The sequence below is a fragment of the Nelumbo lutea genome, chromosome 8 (assembly GCF_056320005.1).
Source record: "Nelumbo lutea isolate HS-2025 chromosome 8, American lotus-T2T, whole genome shotgun sequence".
NCBI lineage: Eukaryota > Viridiplantae > Streptophyta > Magnoliopsida > Proteales > Nelumbonaceae > Nelumbo > Nelumbo lutea.
In genome coordinates, this window is record NC_142691.1 from 33,028,075 (window position 1) to 33,048,893 (window position 20,819).

A 20,819-nucleotide genomic window follows, 5' to 3' on the forward strand; every position below is an offset into this window, starting at 1 on the left:
ATCACACCTTGGCCATTCCATACTTGGGGTGTAGACCTCATAAGCAAGATACACCCACCTTCCAAAGGGTATTGCTTCATCATAGTGGCTACAGACTATTTCACCAAATGGGCAGAGGCTATACCCTTATGACGAATCTGTGCAAAGAACATAGCCAACTTCCTAAGACAACATAGTCCACAAATTCGGAGTCACAATGTGGATACTGACAGACAATGGCCTTTCCATCAAAAACCAATAAGTCCGTGACCTCCTAGGGCAGTACGGTGCAAGATTAGGAACATCAACAATATATTACACACAAGGAAACAGATAAGTAGAAGCCACAAACAAGACTTTACTAAGGATGTTAAGTAAAAGGGTGGCCAATAACCAAAAGGATTAGGTAGAGAAGTTGTCAGAAACCCTTTGGGATTATCACACCTCTATCAGAAAGAGTACACAGGCGACACCCTACTTATTGGTGTACGGTCAAGAAGCAGTACTCCCAGCAGAAATACGAGCCGTATCCGCTAGAGTAGCCTTCACGATGGGCAAGAAAATCAGGACAGAGGACATGGATCAGTTACTTGCAGACAAGCTCGAGGTAATCAATGAGATTAGAAACATATCCTCACAAAAACAAATCAAGTATAAACAGGCCCTAGCCACAAACTTCAATAGACATCTGAGACCCATAAGCTTCAAAGAAAGAGATAAAGTACTAAAGACAACGATCAATGTTAAGTAGGGCAAGTCCGCAGGAAAATTCGCTCCAACATGGGAAGGGCCGTATTTGATAAAAGAATCCCATACTTCAGGCCACTATGTATTAAAAATTGTAGACTCAGGAAAAGAGAACAAAATAATCAACGGCTATTAGTTGAAACCCTACTCCGCCTAATTCTATATTTCTGTAATTCCACCATTACATGTACCCATTTTATGAATACAAAGGATAAATAATGCCTACCGATCGGCCCAGCTCGCTGACTCCCGAAACATCCTCGTTGGGCTAAGCCTCCTTGCTGTCCATGCGCTTCAGCACAAAGGACTAAAACAAAGTCAAATATAGAAACATAACACATAAACACCAACAGTGACAAAATATAACTCTTACCAAATCATCCCTTTCAGACGGAACAGTCGGAACCGCTACACTCGGGTGAGTGCTATCATCTTCCAAAGACTGCAAACAAACATAATTCAGCTACTCTACACTGAGGTAGTACATACACCATCAAGCCGGAAGAATACATAATACGTTAAACTCACCTATTCAGAGGGAGCTACCAGGGCCCCCTCTGCCCTTGAAACATCGTCACTCACCCCACACTACAAAAAAAGCAGACAAATGCAACTTAGTCACACCCACTAAACAAAAAGGGACAGTAGACAAAACACCAAGAGTCAGAAAGCAAATTCAGTCGCCATACCGAATCATCATCCTCAGTACCCCGTTTTGGCCGGGGAGGGACCATCCTCTTCATACTCCTGCTCAAAAACCTAATACTAGTAATCTTTCCAGCAGACGTTGTCATGGCCAATTGTGTGGGCCCCACCATCGGCATCGCTTCCCCCTCCGGCAAAGATACGGGAGATTTCCAGGCAGCCTCCACTTGGCGCTCTTGACCCTGCGATGAAGTCTCACCCGAGCCGATAAGGTGTGTCATAGAACTCGATGGACTAAAATGAGACACCCTCGCCGTCCTTCACCTTTCACAACAGGAGGACGAACATGCGCTTCCTCCAAAACAAATCCCTTTCTCCGCCGCTTGGCATTTGTTTTCTCTGTAGGACAAGACAAAGGGGGAGACTGCTTCCTGTCCTGATTCGCAGCATAACCCTTTGGGGGTGCCAACACGTGACGAGGGCGTGGGTTCGTCCAAAGAAGCTCCTGAAACCCACCAAAGAGCGCACAGAGATATGCTAGGCGAAGCGATTGGCATCCTTGAACCCTAAAGAAACCAGCAATGGAAACCTAGATGCCCTAGGAAAGGCAAGTTCGTGACGTCGAGTCCAAAACACATCCTCTCCCGAAGCCCTCAAGAATTGGGCACCAATATCATCGTACTCGAATTGCCTTAACACCCGATTTGGGCGGTATACAGCCAACTACGATTCGCCACTGCGATCAAGGTAGGCCACCGTACTAGGCCAGACCACCAAATGCGCTACACTGCCAGACAAATGTTTGACGTCTATAGCACAAAGCTGGTCACCACCCTCCTGAATAGACATTCCAATAGCGAATCGCATAGCATGCGGAACAGACCGAGTATAGGGCCACCAAGTGAAACCATCGATCAAAGAGAGTTTCACACTGATATCACTCATCTTGAACTCCTTATGCTTGTCAGCCTGCAGCCAGTGCTTCCCCTGAAAAACATTGAACTCCTCTTCAAATTCATCCCCTGTTAAGGTAACTATAGTGACGCGCATAGGAGACAGCTCCCGAGGCGTGACACTAAGACTGAAACCTTCACACAAATACATCCACAAAAAGGGGGCACACATATAACTGATATGATGCAACCTCCACAAGAAGCTGGTCGCAGAGCTCCCTAGGGTCATGTGGGATAGTCTCAATATGCTCGAGGTGATGAGCGGACACAGAACCCCCAACAGGCAACGCCAGCAACGTAGCCATGCCCTCCACTATGACCGTAAACTCCCCGAACACACAAACAAAAGTGAGTATGACAACACCAATGCTCCAAGGGTTTCACATACTTTCTAGCATGAACCGTGTCCATGCACTGTAACTGTTCAGGGACCTCGACCTATCAGTCCTAGGCTTTTAGCACTTGCAGGACACCGACGGATCTGACCGGACACAAAGACACATCAACTCGATGGCGTTGATGACATCAAACAAACCACCTTTGCCCCTATAAACCGGCATTGGGGGCCAAAAACTCTTTCCCCCATCGGCCACCGCAACCGCCTCCCTCTCCACTAAAAGTTCTGCGGTATCAACTTCCCTAACAAAATCAGGGAAGGGACATTCGACCTTCTTCCCAGTTTTCTTCTCTGCCCTTTGTTGATGGGGAGTCATTACAGAAAACTAGAATATAGACCCGATGCGTTGCGCCATATGCAGCCCTTATAAACAATTGACACACTCAGAATCCTAAACGGCGCTAGAGAAGACAAATGGACACCAACACGAGCCCTAAATAATGCTTAACAAAAAAGTAATCAAAAGAAATTTATCGATATACCCCCTAAAGGTGGGATAGAACAGTGCATTAATTTAAATATAAAATACCAAATATTAAAATCACGCCATACCCCCCAGTGGCTCTTCCAATCCCCATCAACAACAAAAGACAAAGAACAATCAAATCACTCGCCATCAACCAATACCATGCACTAAACACAAACCCTTACACTACCATGTAGGGGGGTTGCGCCCCACTAAGGAAGTCACGACATCAACTTTTTTCCATCCCCCTTCCCACCAATATTCAGGGGGGCTGAAATCCAACAACACCTTGCGAATCTGGCCATTGCAAAAGGGCAACACACATTGCAATCCCACATGCCATCTCGCTACCCCCCTCCCCTATCAGTGACCACAAAGTGCTGGGATATGGAAATTCAGAAATTGCCAGGAAGGGACATTCCACACAGAAATTCCCAATGTCTTTCACCAATTTCCTTTCCGTCAATGGTCAGAGGGACTGAAATACACAAATACAATACAACGTTGACCATTAACAGGAAGCAATGTGCCAAAAGACAAGGGGGCTAAGCCATAGAATTTAAGAAACCACTAGTGCGAGCGCAAGGCATGCAAGATCTATATAAAACTACACAACAGGGAAAATCCCCAAACCTAACGTATACAAGCGAACTCATTACAAAACCCACAGATGAGAGAACAAGGTGCTTATTGATAAGCTCCTACTTACTAATAAGTAGGGGAGCTAATGTAGGTATATAGTGTTCACTCAGACCCTCAGAGAACATCAAACACCAAAACTAACACCACAATGTTGTATGTGAGTAACCCACAGTCAACCTTCCTGCTGTGATGAACCCGCAACGCACCATAAGCCCTATGATGAACTCACAACGTGTATTGCAAAACCACAATAGACCCACGATTCACCGAACCCACTCGGTGACCGAACCAAAGGAAACCACGGCCGAACCCATCCAACGGCATCACGCCCATTCGAACATGCAATAAACTCACACCCGCTAAATCATGCGATAAACCCACGGCTTACGAGCCCACTTGCGACTCAAACTGAGACAAGCATGAGTTGAACCCATGGTGAGGCCCGTGCATGCCCAGAGCCACATGGAACCTACAATGTCAAAAGACGTAGCGAGACACCATGTGGGGTTAACAAGACACTGGCCGCCAAGCGCTTACGTCATTAATGCCACATCAATTAAGTTAAGTCGCACAAGAGGTAGTAGCACATGTGAGTAATGAGGGTCTTGAGGAAAAGGAAAGCCGATCCTCGAGAAAATCCTCATGAAACACGTGGTGAAACCCCAATGGCGCATTTAATGATTAATAGCAAATCCAATATTCCCTTAACTGATACGTCATGGGTACCTTTATCTCCTACCTTTTAGGATTTCGGGATCTCCCCCATAAATAGAGATCCTCCTCATATTGAGGGGAACTCAACATTCTGCATCTAGCACTCAAGCACTCTTTTGCTTTAACCCCTACCCTAGCTTCCTTAGCCAAAATCCAATTTCCCTATTCACCAGGCTCTTTTTGTCTTTCAAAGAGACCGCTCCCATCCAAGCCTTACCTAACCTACACAGTGCATCGCAAGTCTGTGATGAACCCATAATACATCGCAGGTTTGCAATGAACACACGGTCCACCGCATGCTCGTGATAAACTCTCGAGTGCTACGACATCACGGTTTATTAAGAACCAAGCCCAGATGTCACCTACACGTGTAACGTCGAAGGGATGAATGTGACAAGGCGCCGCATAGGTGTAATAAAGGCGCCGTCCACCAGATAGTGATGCCATTAGTGCCACGTCAGTTAAGTAAGGCGCACAAAGGGCAATAGCACACATGGACTATGAGGATCTCCGAGTGAAAGGAAGGCCAATCCTTAAAGAGATTCCCATGGGAACACGTTGCGAAAACCCAAAAGTGCACTTAACAATTGACAACAAACAATATCCCCTTTCCTAGTAGAAAATGAACACCTCTAACTCCTTCCTTTTAGGATCTTATGATCTCCCCCATAAATAGAGATCCTCCTTATAATGGAATTCAATCAACTATCAAGTATCCTCATTATTGATTCCAGATTCTGTCACCCTTTCTTCATGCTCTAGCCTCGAACTCGACCCCCCTCCGCCCACAGTCTTTCTCTATCTTTCAAAGAGACCACCTTCATAACCTAGCCACCACCTCACCTATGGTAGAATCTCTGGTTCGTCTTTGAGCACAAAGAATGGCCGCCCATAGGATTAACTTTACACCCATCCATGAAGAACATGGCAACGTACCTAAGAATGCCAACCAAGGGGTGAAGAATCAGTTCAAAATGGAAGCAGCCAATCAAGTCAACATTGAAATACTCTCGAACAAGGCATACGAGTTTGAGGCCCGTTTTGAAGCTCGATTCAAAAAAATTGAGCAGATGCAAGAAGAAATGAGGAACGCCCTCTAGATCCTGCTTCAACGGTCGGCCTAAGCTGAGCAATCTCCCTTAACCCCAGCCATCACTCTTACAAGCATCCCTATCAGCCGACATGCCTCCAACCCAATCCCCATCATTCTAGAGCAGCCCAACAGAGCTGATCTCATGCCAACACAAACAGGCCAGCAACCCATCAACCAACTCTAGACCTTTCCCCAAACAGATCTGGTGACAAAAACTCCACTCAGCCAAAACAAGCTGAGGGAATATATTCAAGGATTAGTGGTGGAAAGTCGCAATCGAGCACAGGATTCCGTTGTCTTTTAGAAACCTTACTTTGACTGAACCTTGTACAACCCCTACCCCGCTGGGTACGTTCCTCCGCAACAATGGTCGTAGTATGACGACCAGAAAGGTAGTCCATAAGAAGACATAATAAAGTTTGAAGACATTCTCAGATCCTTTGCTCTAGATGGGGATCTCAAAGTCTAGGAATTTTCAAAGTCTCTGACCGGCCCAACATACACATGGTTCATTAGTCTCACTGTTGGGAGCATCGATTCATGGGGCGAGATGCCCAAGAAATTTTTGTTGAAATGGTTCACCCTGGAAAGGAAGTTGAAGATGGCCAATCTAAGGAAGATAGAGCAAGGATTGGGAGAGGAACTCTTGGTGTATGTTGAGGTTCGAGAAACTAACTCATTTCGTATTCAATGATCATGCCATAAAGAAGAGCTTCGTCGAGAAATGCGTGCAAGGGATGTGACCCGCTTACAGAATAAGCATCGAGAATGTAGAAGTTGAAACATTCTACCAATTATGGAGGTGCACAGAAAGAACGGTATGTGCGGTTAAGAACTCCTCACCGTATGGAAGGAATGATGCATATGCAGTCGATTGGAAGACTTGGAACAACGAAGGACCTAGACAGGGGCCCTATTATCGTAACACTACCCCAGGAAAGAGAAATGACTTGCGGTCCCTCCTCCCTTCCCTTGCACAAAGGAGGAAGTGATTATGATAATGAATAAGTTAGTCAAAGATAGAGTGATCAATTTGCTGCCACCACCAGTGGGAGTAGACCTAGAGAAGGATAGGTGCAGCGGAAGGTGGTGCAACTTTCATCAATCAACGCACCATGACCTAATGGACTGCTTCTCCCTAAGGAGATTATTTGTACAAAAATTAAAGCTAGATGAGTTCGTTGAAAGAGACCCAGCACAAGTGGAAATTGACCCCCTCCCAACCCTACCCAATGGGGAAGTGTCAATATGGTGGGAGAACATGCTAGTACCAGTCTGATGTCCTGATAAAGAAACTCGAGCAAAGCTAGGAAATGCAATAGTTCTTTAGTAAACAGGGGGAAAACACATCAACAAGGAAGTTGGCTATTAGAGCGCTGGCAGAAGTTTTTGGGCACCCATTGGAGCCTTATCGATCCGATCGCAGCAGCGTGGAATTTACAGTGGAAGACATGTTAGCTGTTGACCCCCATCACAACTGACCCTTGTATATTTTAGCAAGAGTGGGGGGATTCAAAATGAGAAGGTCAATGATCGATCCTGGAAGCTCTATCAACTTGATCTCTGTCTACACGTTGAAACTGATTAACATACAGAAGGAGGCCATCAAGGGACTGCCAATGGAGGTAACAGGCTTCAACAGAAAATGCATCTATTACAGAAGGATCCATTGAACTACAAGTAGCAATCGGGTCATTCTCCATCACATAGGAATTCCAGGTAATCTCAGGGAGGACCGCCTACCATGTTCTCCTGGGATGACCTCTAATACATGGTCTGGCCCTCATTCCCTCAACATATCACTAGTGCATCAAAGCCAAATACAAGGGACGTGTGATCAGAATCCCAACTACTAGAGCTCCCTTTTACAAACCAGAGACACATCTGCAAGACATGATCTACTACACGGAACTAGTGGAAGAAGGGGAAACAAGGATAGCCAAGGTAGAAGGGACGAAGTTACCAGACCTTACACAAGGTAAACCTCTAGCAGTGATAGAAAAAAAAAAGAGAACCAGATGTGTGCGGGTGACCGACAATGATGGAAAGAGTTACTATACCATCATCACAAACTGTCATAATGATGAACTACCGACAAGTAAGAAGGTCATCCCTGAGGTATGAGTTGTTTCCTTTTCTGTTTAAATTATGATTTCCTTTACGACATCTTAGAAAGTGTTCATTAAGATGTCCTCCAAAACTTATTGTAAGTTATGACTTCTTTCAAACATGTTGAGTTTACCGCAAGACACTATTGTGAAATTGTTTAAAAAAATACATGCGCATTCTCTCTTTCTAGTCAAAAGTAATAAAATCATAATTTCCACTCTAACAAAACTCTAAGTAATGTTTCAACTAGTACTACTTCGTTGGATCATTTTCACGAAACGACATTTTTGTAATTGTATCACCGTACAATAAATCACATTCCAAGCATGAAGCAGAGGTATGACAATGAATTGAATTAGAATTATAATCAATACAACACACAAAAAGAGCATCGAGCAATGCGTACAATGACAAGAGCTGAGAAAAGACACCCTAGAGTATTGCGATGAACTTCGAATACCTCCCAAATGCATGATGGATGCTATCAATAAGGTGGAAGAACCCTTACAGTCCATTTGGTTCGCGCGACCTAGAGGAGAAAATAGGAATATTCGACGAATATTCCTATTTTCTCATGTTAGTTTTGGGAGAGATGCTGCAATGGGATAAGAATAGCATTCTCAAAATATGGGATGTGGGGTCTCACCAAATAGGTGGGACCCCCCTGAGAAATGAAAGTCATGTGACGGCAGTGAGGAAATTTTATCAAGGGGTGGATTGTTTTCATCTCCCACCTCTGCAATGGTCCGAACTCCGACCACCTGTATCTTTCATCTCCGACGAAGGTAATGTTTTCAGCGGTTATTGTCCTCGTCTTCTCTAGTGAAGACGACAAGGACAAGTTATTGTCTTCATCTTCTCTGGCAAAAGTAACATTTCTGGCGGTTATTGTCTTCATTTTCTCTGGCAAAGACAGCAAGGACAAGAAGGACATGTTATGTCTTCATTTCCAGCGGTTATTGTCTTCATATCTCAGACATCAAGGACAGGTGATTGTCTTCATCTTCTCTAGCGAAGATAATGTTTCCGGTGGTTTCATTTCTCAATGGCATGTGTTTCTCCAATGAAGATAAGGACAAGTTATTGTCTTTGTCTTCAGGTCTCTAGTTTAACTTCACCACTCCAGATCTAGCCAGAGATATGTGTTTGCTCTAGATCTTGAGTTTTTCCCATGGATTTGTTCCAAATCTATTCCTAGCCCCATGGATTTGTTCTAGTTCTACATTATTTCTTCATCCCTTCATCTCATCAACCAAATGCTAGAAGCATATTCTGTAGGATAGTAGGTCTTAGAAAACAAACACATGGACCAAAAAATGAGAATAAATTCTTCCTCTCTCATATCATCCCTTTTCATCCCATTGTTTCTTAGAAACCAAATGGACCATTAGAAGAAATAAACCTGGCGGCAGAAGGAGCAAAGAAGAAGTCGATATACATATCAACTAGGTTAGGACCCGAAGATAAAGAAAAGTTGGCCGTACTGCTAAAAGAATTTCAAGATGTCTTTGCCTGGTCGTACGGCCAGATTCCAAGCCTAGACTTGGACCTTGTCAGACACTCACTCTGCATAAATCCTAAGTTCAAGCCAGTAAAGCAGCCGCAAAGGATTTTTAAACTGGAAGTGACTTTGAAGATTAAAGAAGAAGTCGAGCGGCTCTTGAAAGTAGGGTTCATCAAACCCATAGCACACCCTCAGTGGATGGAAAACATAGTACCAGTAAGGAAGAAGAACGGTCAACTCAGGTGTTGTGTCAATTTTAGAGATCTAAACAAGGCATGTCCCAAGGATGAGTTCCCCTTTCCTAATATGGAGGTTCTGATAGTTTTGAATGTGGGGTTCGAACTCTTCTCTTTCCTAGATGCTTACAGTGAGTACAACCAAATTTTCATGGATCCTGTAGATGCACCCCACACAGCCTTTAGGACACCAATAGGGAACTTCTATTACAAGATGATGCCCTTTGGTCTGAAGAATGTCGGGGCAACATACCAAAGAGCAATGACAAGTGTCTTCCATGACATGTTACACAAGGAGATCGAGCGCTATGTGGATGATATAGTGGTCAAAGCAAGAAGGCAGGAGAACAATCCTGAGGTACTAAGAAAGGTGTTCAATCGATGCAGAACTTTCAAATTAAGGCTCAATCCGTTGAAGTGTGCATTTGGAGTGTAGTCTAAAAAATTTATGGGATACAGAGTGGACCATATGGAGATACATCCAAATGAGAGCAAGGTAAGGGCTGTCCTGGTTCTCTCACCCGCAATTAATGAGTCTCAACTAAGAACCTTCCTAGGGAAAGTCTCATACCTTAGGAGGTTCATTCCTGGTCTTGCACACGCAGCAATGCCATTAATGAAACTAGTCAAAAAGTTTGTAGAATTCAAGTAGACTAAAGAGCATCAACATACTTTCGAACAACTGAAGGTTACCCTCGTTAAGCCCCAACCATGTCACTACCCAAGGAAGGGTGTGAGTTTAGGATATACATCACATCAGGTTCAGAAGCCATAGGATATCTATTGGCACAAGAAGATGATGGAGTAGAATTCTCGATATACTATGCCAGTAGGACCCTTAAGCTAGATGAGAAGAATTACTCTCACATGGAGCAGCAATGCCTCACGCTAGTGTTTACCACACAAAAATTCAGGCACTACATCCTAGTTCAAAAGGTGAGACTCATCGCACGAAGTGACCCAATCAAGTTCTTTATGGACATACCTCCCCTTTCTAGCAAACTTGTCAAATGGATGATGCAACTGAGTGTGTACATAATAGAGTATACCCAACCTAGAGCCATTAACTGCTAGGCAACAACAGACCTCCTGGCCATCATTCCCTAAAATGGTGACTTTCCCATATCAGAAAATATACCTGGAGACATACCCATGATCACAGTAGCCGAAGGAAGAGAGTGGGTCCTAACTTTCAATGGAAGTAGTACTAGTACTTCAACCGGTGTCGAAGTCACCTTAACCTTGTCTGATATCCAAGTACAAAGCTTTAGTTTGGGGTTTGATCAAGGCACTAGAGTATGGAGCAAAGAAGATTAAAGTGATCGGTGATTCCAAATTGGTAATCGGCTAGCTTGACGGAATCACAACAGTGAAAGAGTTAACCATCCTGCCATATAGAACTCTGATCTAGAGTTTAATTCATGACCTAGAAGTAGATTTTGAGCACCAAAATTGAGCCAAGAATAGGTTCGCCGACACACTAGCTACCCTGGGGTCGAAAATACAGTTCAACAAGGACCCAATAGAAATTACCATCCAGACGCTTGCCAAACCATCAACTATCACATTAGTGGACTGGGTAGAAAAGAAAGACGAAATAATAATGGACAACTGGAGGTACGACATAGTTCAGAAATTAAGTTGCCTGATCGTGGGGACATAGGATAGCAAGGTGTTTTTGAGGTTTCAGTTGGTGAATGGGGTACTATACCATAGACAGGTGGACGGGGTGAGAACAAGATGCTTAGGAAAGAAAGAAGCAGAAGTATTCCTGATTGAGACACACAAAACCCATTGCAGGGACATCACAAGCACCTTATACAGAAAATTGCAAAGGCTGGGATATATTGGCCTACGATGAAGTCAGACTATGCCAAAGTACAACATGAGTGCGTAAGTGTATCCTATAGATGGATTGGAGAGAATGTCTCGTGGTATGCGAGGAGGATTGGAGGTGCATGTACATAAGCTACTTAGAAGACAACACACTATCAATAGACCCCACACTGAGAAGAAAACTCCTATCCAAAGCTAAGCGGTTCTACCTCCAAGAAGGAGTTTTATACAGAAAGTCCCATACGAGAAAACCCTTACGATGCCTGGCTGGCGAAGAAATTGAAGAAGTACTAGAAGTAACCTATAGCTTCGAGCCCGCCGCACACCAAGGACAATTAGCCCTATACAATCACATCTTGCATTTAGGCTTCTATTGGCCCACTATGATGGAAGGCACTCAAAAACATGTGCACAGATGTCATAAATGCCAGATTCATGCTGAAAGGATACACAAGCCTGCAAAAAGCCTTCACCCTATTATCACACCCTGGCATTTTCATACCTGGGGAGTAGACCTCATAGGTAAAATCCCCCCCCCTCTAGGGGATACTGTTTCATTATAGTAGCCACCGATTATTTCACCAAATGGGTGGAGGCTATACCCTTGCGAGAATTTCTGTAGAGAGCATAGATAATTTCCTTAGGCAACATGTAGTTCATCAATTTTTTTTGCTTAATTAGGTTTTTGTTTTTCTTTTATTTCAGATTTAAAACAAAAAATCATTTATTTTATTTTAGTTTATTTCTTGCAGCGTAATTTTCTTTTGTTTAATTTATTTTATTTTCAGTTTAAACTTTAGATTCATTTTCTTTTCTTTAGATTTGTGTTTTTCTTTTATTAAAAAATAGAATAAACAAAAAAAAATTAAATGAAAAAAATTTAGCATATTTTTTCTTTTGTTTATTCTATTTTTGGTTTAATTTTTTTTAGATTTGTATTTTTTTTCTTTTATTTTATCTAATTCTTGCATAATTTTCTTTTTGATCATTTTATTTTTAGTTTAATTTTTATATTAGCAATTACTTTGTTAGAATTTATTTTTGGAAGTTGTTAATTCTGTTTAGCACAATTAATTGTTGTTTTATTTTCTGTTTGCAATTATTATTTGTTGCTTTATTTAATTTCTTTTCTTTTAGTTGTTTAATTAAACAATTAATTGCTAAATAGTAAATTGTTGAAATTTTTGAATTCGAGTGTAAATTTCAAATCTGAATTTAAATTTGAATTTTAATTTGAATCTGAATTTGAATTTGAATTTCGAATTTCAAAATTTAAATTTTCGAATTAAAAAAATTGAAAAGAAAAAAATATAAAAAGTTAAAAATTAAAAATAAATTATTCAAATATAAATTTCAAAATCTGAATTTGAATTTAAACTCCCAAAAATTTAAATTTTGAATTAAAAAATATAAAAAAAATTGAATATTTCTCTTTCATTTTCATTCCATTATTTAGGGTTTGATATTCTAGAGCATGCATCTTATAGGTTTATTTATTTGCTGAAATTATTGTTGTTAGTTGTGAATGTGTTAGGTGCTCTTTTTATTATTTTAATTGTTCCTTTTGCTTAGTTGTTTGCTTTATTCTTTAAGGTTTAGTTCCTGGATTGCATCTTAAAAATAATTGTTCATACATTGTAATTAGTTGCATTTTGTTGTGTTTACTTTGTTTTTCCGTTAATCCATTTGAGGGCATCGAAACTAAATAAGATAAGGTGGGGATTTCATCACCCTTCCTTGGCCCAAAATTCACCACCCTTCACGTGTGGTTCACTTTAACCCTAATTTAAAATTTGGATAGCAAAGTCCTTCAGGGAAGCCTCACATTTGGTTCAAAGGTATGCTGAATTTTAGGAAACCTTGTAATTACTTTTCATAACCGACGGTTGGTGTCTAAGGAATGAGGTTAAATAGCTACACCAAAGTGGGTTTTGTGGTTACTTAATTTGGTCATTGTGAGAGCAAGGGGAGCCTCCCACATCCCCACCTCTTACATGGCTAACCAAAGGAAGTGGTGTAATTCCAAGTGAACCTAAAAGGATTCATATTGGTTGAACCACTAGTTTAGGAAACCCTAGGTCAGCCCTAGGTCTTGTGGTTGAATTGTTTGCAAAAGAAAAATTAAAAATTCAAATTTGAATTTAAATTTCAGGAATATAAATTTCAAAATCTGAATTTGAATTGCAAAAAAAATTAAATTTCAAATTTCAAAAAAAAAGAGAAAATAAAAAAAATCAATTTTGAATTTAAATTTTAGGAATTTAAATTTTAAAATCTAAATTTGAATTTAAATTTCAAAGATTTAAACTTCGAATTTCAAAAATAAAATATTTAAAAATTCAAAATTGAGTTTAAATTGTAGAATTTAAATTTCAAAATCTAAATTTGAAATTAAAATTCAAAATTTAAACTTCAAAAGAAAAAGAAAAAGGGGGTTAAAAAAAGATAAAATGAATTCAATGATTGGAGTTTGTGGAATGAGAAACTACTTCCAACCTGAGCCACAGATAAATTGGAACCATGTGTCTCGACAACTAGACAAGATTAATGGGATGACCCACAAAATTGACCAAGTCCTTGCATATCGTCAACAAAGCAGCCCATACCCAACCTTGTCATCCTATCCATCATGTTCCATTCGTGGAAGCCCAGCCCATCATGTTAGCCAGTGCCCTACGGCAAGTCCACGACAACCAGTCATTCCAAAACAAGTACATGTGACCAATAGATCTTTCCAACCCAATGCTAACCTATTCTTTAGCCCATACAACCTTGGGTGGGAAAATCAACCCATACAACTCCTTGCCAGAGAGGCACTCCCAATGGTCTAAAGCCCAGACCGACTGGGAGTACAATGATTACCCTAGGACTCAACCGGCTGAACCATGTCAAACCTACACACAGTCCCAGCAACACCACCCATCTAACTCCATGGCCCAATAATTTCAAAGGCCACAAATACAGATTTCATTCCAGTAGGTTTACCCTAAGAACCAACCGGTCCAACCGTATCAGGCTTACCCTCAACCTCCTCAGTCCCATACAGTAGATGATCAATTCATGCAATTTCAGCAGCTAATCCTAAATCAACAGTAGTCCATTAACAGATTAGAGATCCGAATAGGATAGTTAACCGAAGCCATGAAGATGAGAGAAGTAAGGCAACTATCGAGTCACCCAGTTGCGAGTCCTATAAATAAGCCACTGGGTTTTCCTCCACAGCAGATTCAACCACCTCCTAAGGACCCTCAGCCTGAAAATACCAAGGTTATTACAACCTTAAAGAGTGGGAGGATTTTATAGGACACATGTGAGAAAAAGAGAGTTAGTGAAAAGGAGCAGGAAGACCCTAAGTTTGGGGGAGAAGAAGGAAAGGAAACTTTAGAAGAAGAACCTTTAGTAAACCAACCTATAGTCACCTTTCTAACTGCAGTCACAGTTGGGACGGTGCAAAAGAAGAAAGAGACCCGCAACGAGGAGAGAAAGGAAATCCATATTAACTTCCCTCTCCTCGACGCGATCTAACATATCCTGGCCTATGCCAAGTTCTTAAAAGAACTGTGTACTCAAATGATGGAGCCACGATCGGCTGCACAAAAAATGATGCTCTCGACAGATGTTAGAGCAGTTCTCCTAAACCAACTTCCCCGAAAAATGAAAGATCCTGATGCTCCTCTCATAAGATGTTTCATCTCTGGAATCAACTTCGATCGGACTCTATTGGATCTTGGGGTCAGTATAAATATGCTTTCGTCCATTTATGATAGGTTTAGGATCGACAAGTTAAAACCTACCCCGATAATTCTACAACTCGCTGAGTGGTCAGTCAAGACTCCACGGAGTGTTATTGAGAATGTCATTGTCAGGGTAGAGGGTTGTCACTTCGTAGTGGATTTCATCATCCCAAACATAACCCTAACCAAGGAACTAAACCACACCCGATAATCTTAAGATGTCTGTTTCTAGAAATGGCCGATACAAATATCAACTGTAAATCGGTAAGAATTGACATTTCATTAAGGGAGCAGAAAGTCCGGTTAAACATTTTTAGTGCCTCTGAGTATCCAAACCTAGGGGAAGATAAGTGCAAGGTAGATATAGTGGATAACTTTTTAAGTGACCTATTTACCCCTTGGTTAGCCTAGTTTGAACCCTGTCTGTTAGAAGATGAAAGTGAGCTAGAGACTGTAGATGGAAAAAGTGCTTGAATATGTCCGGCTGAAGATGTTAAATTTAGCGTTGGTTGGGAGGAAATCCAACTTAATTTTTTCAGTTAATTTTAGGATTAGAGGTTTTTTTATTCTCTTGATTCAAGACCAGGTGGCATACCTTGAACCCCTTAGGAAAACCCTACTCATTGTTCCCTTTGGCCCAAATATTCTTTACATCATTCTAGTCATGCCATTAGGGACAATGGTATTTAAGTTGGGGGTAAGGAAAGAGAGAGAAAAAAAAACTTAAAAAAATGTGAAGCTAAGCCTTTAAAGATGGAGAATTAAAATTTCACTAAAATTTTAAAAATTTTTCATTAAAAGAGATTCTCAAACAGAAAAAGTTAAGGAAACTGATAAAAGAATATTCTTTACATCATTCTAGTCATGCCATTAGGGACATTGGAATTTAAGTTGGGGGTAAGGAAAGAGAGAGAAAAAAAAACTTAAAAAAAATGTGAAACTAAGCCTTTAAAGATGGAGAATTAAAATTTCACTAAAACTTTTAAAATTTTTCATTAAAAGAGATTCCCAAACAGAAAAAGTTAAGGAAACTAATAAAAGAATATTGAATTCTGTAGAAATTGGTAGCAAGTGATATGAGTAAAAAATTGGTCTTTTTTGAATATTGTCGAAACTGTTTAGAAATTAGAAAATACTCCCAAGTTTGCCCCTATCAAGATAGGAAGAGAAAGATTGAGAAATTAGAGAAAATTCTTCAAATTATTAAGAGACAGTGAACTACCTTGAGCAGTGTTGCAAAAAAAAAGAGAAAGAGAGAATAAAAGGTCAATGGACACCCTAAACTTAGTAGTCGGGTCTCTTTACCTAAGTCAAGTGTTGAGATTCACGTCAAACGGAAAAGGGAATTTCAAAGTCACTTACCTAACACTTAGTAATCTGGTCTCTTCACCTAAGTCAAGTGTCGAGATTCGCGTAAAATGGTGAAAGGTAACAATAAAAATAAGTTCAGGGGTAGAAACCCGCTAGGGCTGTTCACGGGTCGGATTGGGTCGGTTTACTATGGTTTTCCAATTGACCCGACCTGGTCGGGTTACCTGACATAGAAGCCGAAACCGACCCAGTGTTAAGTAAAACCGATCTGGTCAGTTTAGGTCGGTTTCGGTTCTAAGTTCATCCCTATGATAAATTCTTGCTAATTTTAAAAACAGTCATAAATTGAGCATCATTTCAGCCATCTCCTATGATAAAATTTAAATGAAAAGTTAATCACAAAAGTTGTTCATTAATCACTATTCACTAATCCAAAGTTTCTTGCAACCATTCAAAAACTAGGTGGCCTAATGGGCTTTGGAACTTCATGTTTGAACTAGGAACTAAGTCAGTTCGGTTTAGATCGGTTTTGGTTTTCTTGTGTAAAAACCAAAACTGACCCGAATCATTGGTTTAGGAATTTGCACAACCCAAAACCGACCCGTGCTAATGAAAACCCGGCTGACTCGGGTTGGGTCGGTCCGGGTTGATCGGTTTGGTCGGGTTGGGCCTTCTTATGAACAACCCTAAAATCCGTTGTCAAAAATAATAAGAAGAATACATGTTTGGTTTTAAAATCAATCTCATCTTATCAAGATAGTTTGCAAATGGAAGGGTAAATAAGATTTTTAAGCCATGTTTCGGTAATATTCAAAATAAAACAGTTTTACCCCTAAAGCCCAATATCGATCTATACAGAGTTTAAGAATGCTAGAATCATGATGCTTGATTAATTCTATTAGGGATGACCTTGTAATGGGAAATATCTATATATCCAGTGTTATTTTAAGGCTGCATTACTAAGGGACTAGCAATGGTTAAGTTGGGGGTGTGATAACCTTGCATTTTGATGCCTTAAGGGCATAAATTCAAGGGGATTTTTAGTCTTAGATTAGTCAAAGTGTACTCTTTTCCCAATTAAAATCAATTATGTGACCTCTAAGGGTCTCTATGCAAATTATGTAGAAAATTAAGAAGTTTTCTAGGCTGAAGTGCGGTTTTTGGGAAGCTGATGTGAAAACTAGTTGAGAGAGGGGGTGTTTTTGTAAAGAATTGAAGACAGGAGGGCGCCTCCTATCTGCTAAATCTAGTTGGAACCCATCCTATTGTATTACCATGCTCCCACCCCTAGGTGTTTAATCTCCACCCTCCACCTCTTTTAATCTCAACCACTCATTTTAGGGCTCTCCTTTATAGCTTTTAAACCCTAGGGCACCACCTATTCTGCTAATCCTTACCATTCATCTCCCCTACCATTAAATCTCAGACACTCTCTCCATCTTATATCCCAACCATTCAATATAGGGCACCACCTATTCTTTTAATCTTAACCCTTCAACCCTAGATGTTCTAATCTACAGCTTCCATTTCTAGGCGCCCAAATCTCAGCCCTACATAATATTGAGTGCCCTCTCCTTTTATTTTCATCTATAGGGTCACCTCAAAACCATCTTAGCCATCCATTAGAAACCCTAGGGCATCCCTAACTTTGCTAAAACCCAGCTATTGTCCCCATCTTTCTCCCTATTCCTAGTTTTGTCCACACTTCTCTATAAAAAGGGTCCCAGGGGCCTTGTAGAAGGGGTTGGTCAATTTACCCAGTTCACAAGGCTAAGGGTTCTTGAGGAGTTCAAGCGTTGAAGAAGGGGAGGACACCCAATTCTTGTCAGAAGGGGTTCCTGCAAGCTGTTCAACCATTTTACAACTACCACCACTGGATCTGATGAACCATTATTTTCTTTTTTGTTATTTTTATTTCTGCAATCTTTTAGATTTAATTCTTATTCATTTCTTGTCTAGCTGATATGCAGCTACCGCCACTAGATCCGGATTTTGGATTATTTTTCTATTTATTTCTTTTATTTTCTTTGTTGATTCCCATACTTTATTAAATTCTAATTTTTATTTATTTTGTTTAAATTTGAAACATTTAATTTCAGCAATAATAGATTTTATTTTCGTATTTTCTGCCATTCCTGATTGCCTTCTCTTGTGTGGATCTAAGTATATATTAATTTTTCACTTGCTTCCCTATGGATATGACTCATTCTCACTCATTTACTACATTATTAGTTGTTTGAGAAATGGTAAAAATTATAAATGTTTAAGCTGGTGTTCTGGAGTGTTTAATGAGGCGCTTCCGGACACACTAGGCCTCCTCCTGAGGAAGAGCCTCAGGGTCTTGGGCCTCAACAGATTTAGATACCAATCCAATATGGCTGTCCTCTGAGTATCAAATAACAACTTGTTCCTCATGCATTGCGGTAACTAGCGCGTCACAATCAGCCATACCATCTCCAGCAGTGCTAGGAATGTCAACGGTTTTTGGACTCAGATTGGGGGGCTGCGATGAGCTTAACTCTTCCACTAATCTCCTGATAACAGGCGATATCGGCACAGTAGCCACATCTATATTGAACGGGGCCTGCGATAAGACAAGGCACAAACCGTCAGCATGATAAACATAAATATAGTGAATAGAAATAAATCAACAAAATAAACCTACCTCCTTGTCCATAACAGGAACCCCTAAATCCTTCTGCACCAGGCTACGGAGGCTACGCTTCCTCAGCCTCCACGCATTTCAAAATAAAGGACCAAACTGAAGTCAGTTACAGTATATAGCATGTGAACATAGTAGTGCTAAAACAAAATAAAACCACTTACCAATCATCCCTTTCAGAAGGGACTATCAGGATCACTACACTCGGCGGAGTGTTGTCGCTCTCTAAGGACTGAGAAAAATGAAAACCAAGAATGACTTAGACGTTAGCCACAGAGGTAATCAAAATAAGAAACAAAAAGAATATATATCACCTATCGAGATGTTGTCCGTAAAACCCCGCTTTGGCCGAGGCGGAGCCATCCGCTTCATGCACCCGCTTGAGAATCGAACACAAGTAATCTTGTTGGAGGGAGCCATGATTGTCAATCCTACCAAATTGACAATCGGTGTAGCCCTCTCCAGAGATGGTGATGTTGGACACTCTTGTCCCACCTCTGTCTAGCACTCCTGTGCTTGCGATGAAGTCACACCCGAGTCAATAGGCCATGGCGCCAATGTTGGCAAAACTAAGCGGGGTACCCTCTTAGATCTCCGCTTCTTCGCGGCGGGAGGATGACTACTCTCCCCCTCCTCTAAAACGGGTTGTTTCCCATCACCCTTTGTCCTCACCCTTTTCAAGGATTGCGATAAAGGGGCAAATGGAGAACCCGATGGACTATCACCCCTATTGGCAGCATGGCCTTCGGGGGGTGCCAGGTTATGACGGGGGTGGGGGTTCTTCCTCATCAACTCTTGAAAACCCCCAAATAATGCGCAAAGATAAGAAAAGTGAAGGGACTTATAGCCTTGTACCCTCATAAACCCTGCAACAGGAAATCTTGCGCAACTTAGGAAGGCTAGGTCATGGTGCCGAAACCAGAAAACATCTTCCCTTGAAGACTTCAAGAATTGTCCACCCATGTCATTGTCACCAAACTACCGCATCACCTAGTTGGGGCGATATGCAGCCAATTATTTAGATGTACGGTCTCCATATTAACCCATCGAGGGAGGCAAGCTTCATGTTGGTCTTGCTCCATATTAACCCATGGGGACACGTAGCGAAACCCCAGAAGTGCCCTTAATGATTGATAGCAAATCCAATATCCCCTTTTCTAGTAGAGAATGAACACCTCTAACTCCTTCCTTTCAAGATCTCGGGATCTCCCCCATAAATAGAGATCCTCCTTATAATGGAATTCATTCAACCATTGAGTATCCTCATTACTGATTCTTGATTCTCTCACCCTTTCTTCATGCCCTAGCCTCGAACTTGATCCCCCTGCACACGGTCTTTCTCTATCTTTCAAAGAGACCACCTCCCTAACCTAGCCGCCACCTCACCTACAACTAGCAAAGGCAACATTAGGAGCATTTCAACTCCCTCCCTATTGTTCTTTGTTTAGTTTCTTTTAATGTAATGATTGCTTGGGGTATGATGTAGGGGCTTGACTCTAATCTCTACATTCCATGCTCACTTTGTACGATTTAGAACTAGAGGAGGTGGAAGAGGGTGACCCAAGGTTATCAATATGCTAGATTCTAAATTGATCCTAGAGCAAGGATAAAGTAGCTTAAGCTCTCTAAGGCATGGACAGTGGGGGTGAGTTTAGCACTAATGATAAGTGGTTTAACCTAGGCCCAAGCCCCCAACTTAGACCACATCCAAGGCCGGGCTTACAAGCTTCCTAGGCTTATGACATCCAATAATAAAAATTTAAATAAAATGTAAGTTATGTAAAAAAAAAA

The 20,819-nt window shown here is 41.2% G+C and overlaps 1 long non-coding RNA gene across 1 annotated transcript; it reads right to left on the minus strand.

The window, feature by feature from the left end:
- Positions 1-684: 684 nt before the first annotated feature.
- LOC148843744 (uncharacterized) lies at positions 685-3,128 on the minus strand. Its single transcript, XR_016103019.1, has 4 exons — positions 1,416-3,128; positions 1,255-1,314; positions 1,100-1,168; positions 685-1,018 (listed from the first exon to the last, which is right to left on the minus strand). It is a non-coding gene; the product is annotated as an uncharacterized LOC148843744 (long non-coding RNA).
- Between the last annotated feature and the right edge of the window lie 17,691 nt (positions 3,129-20,819).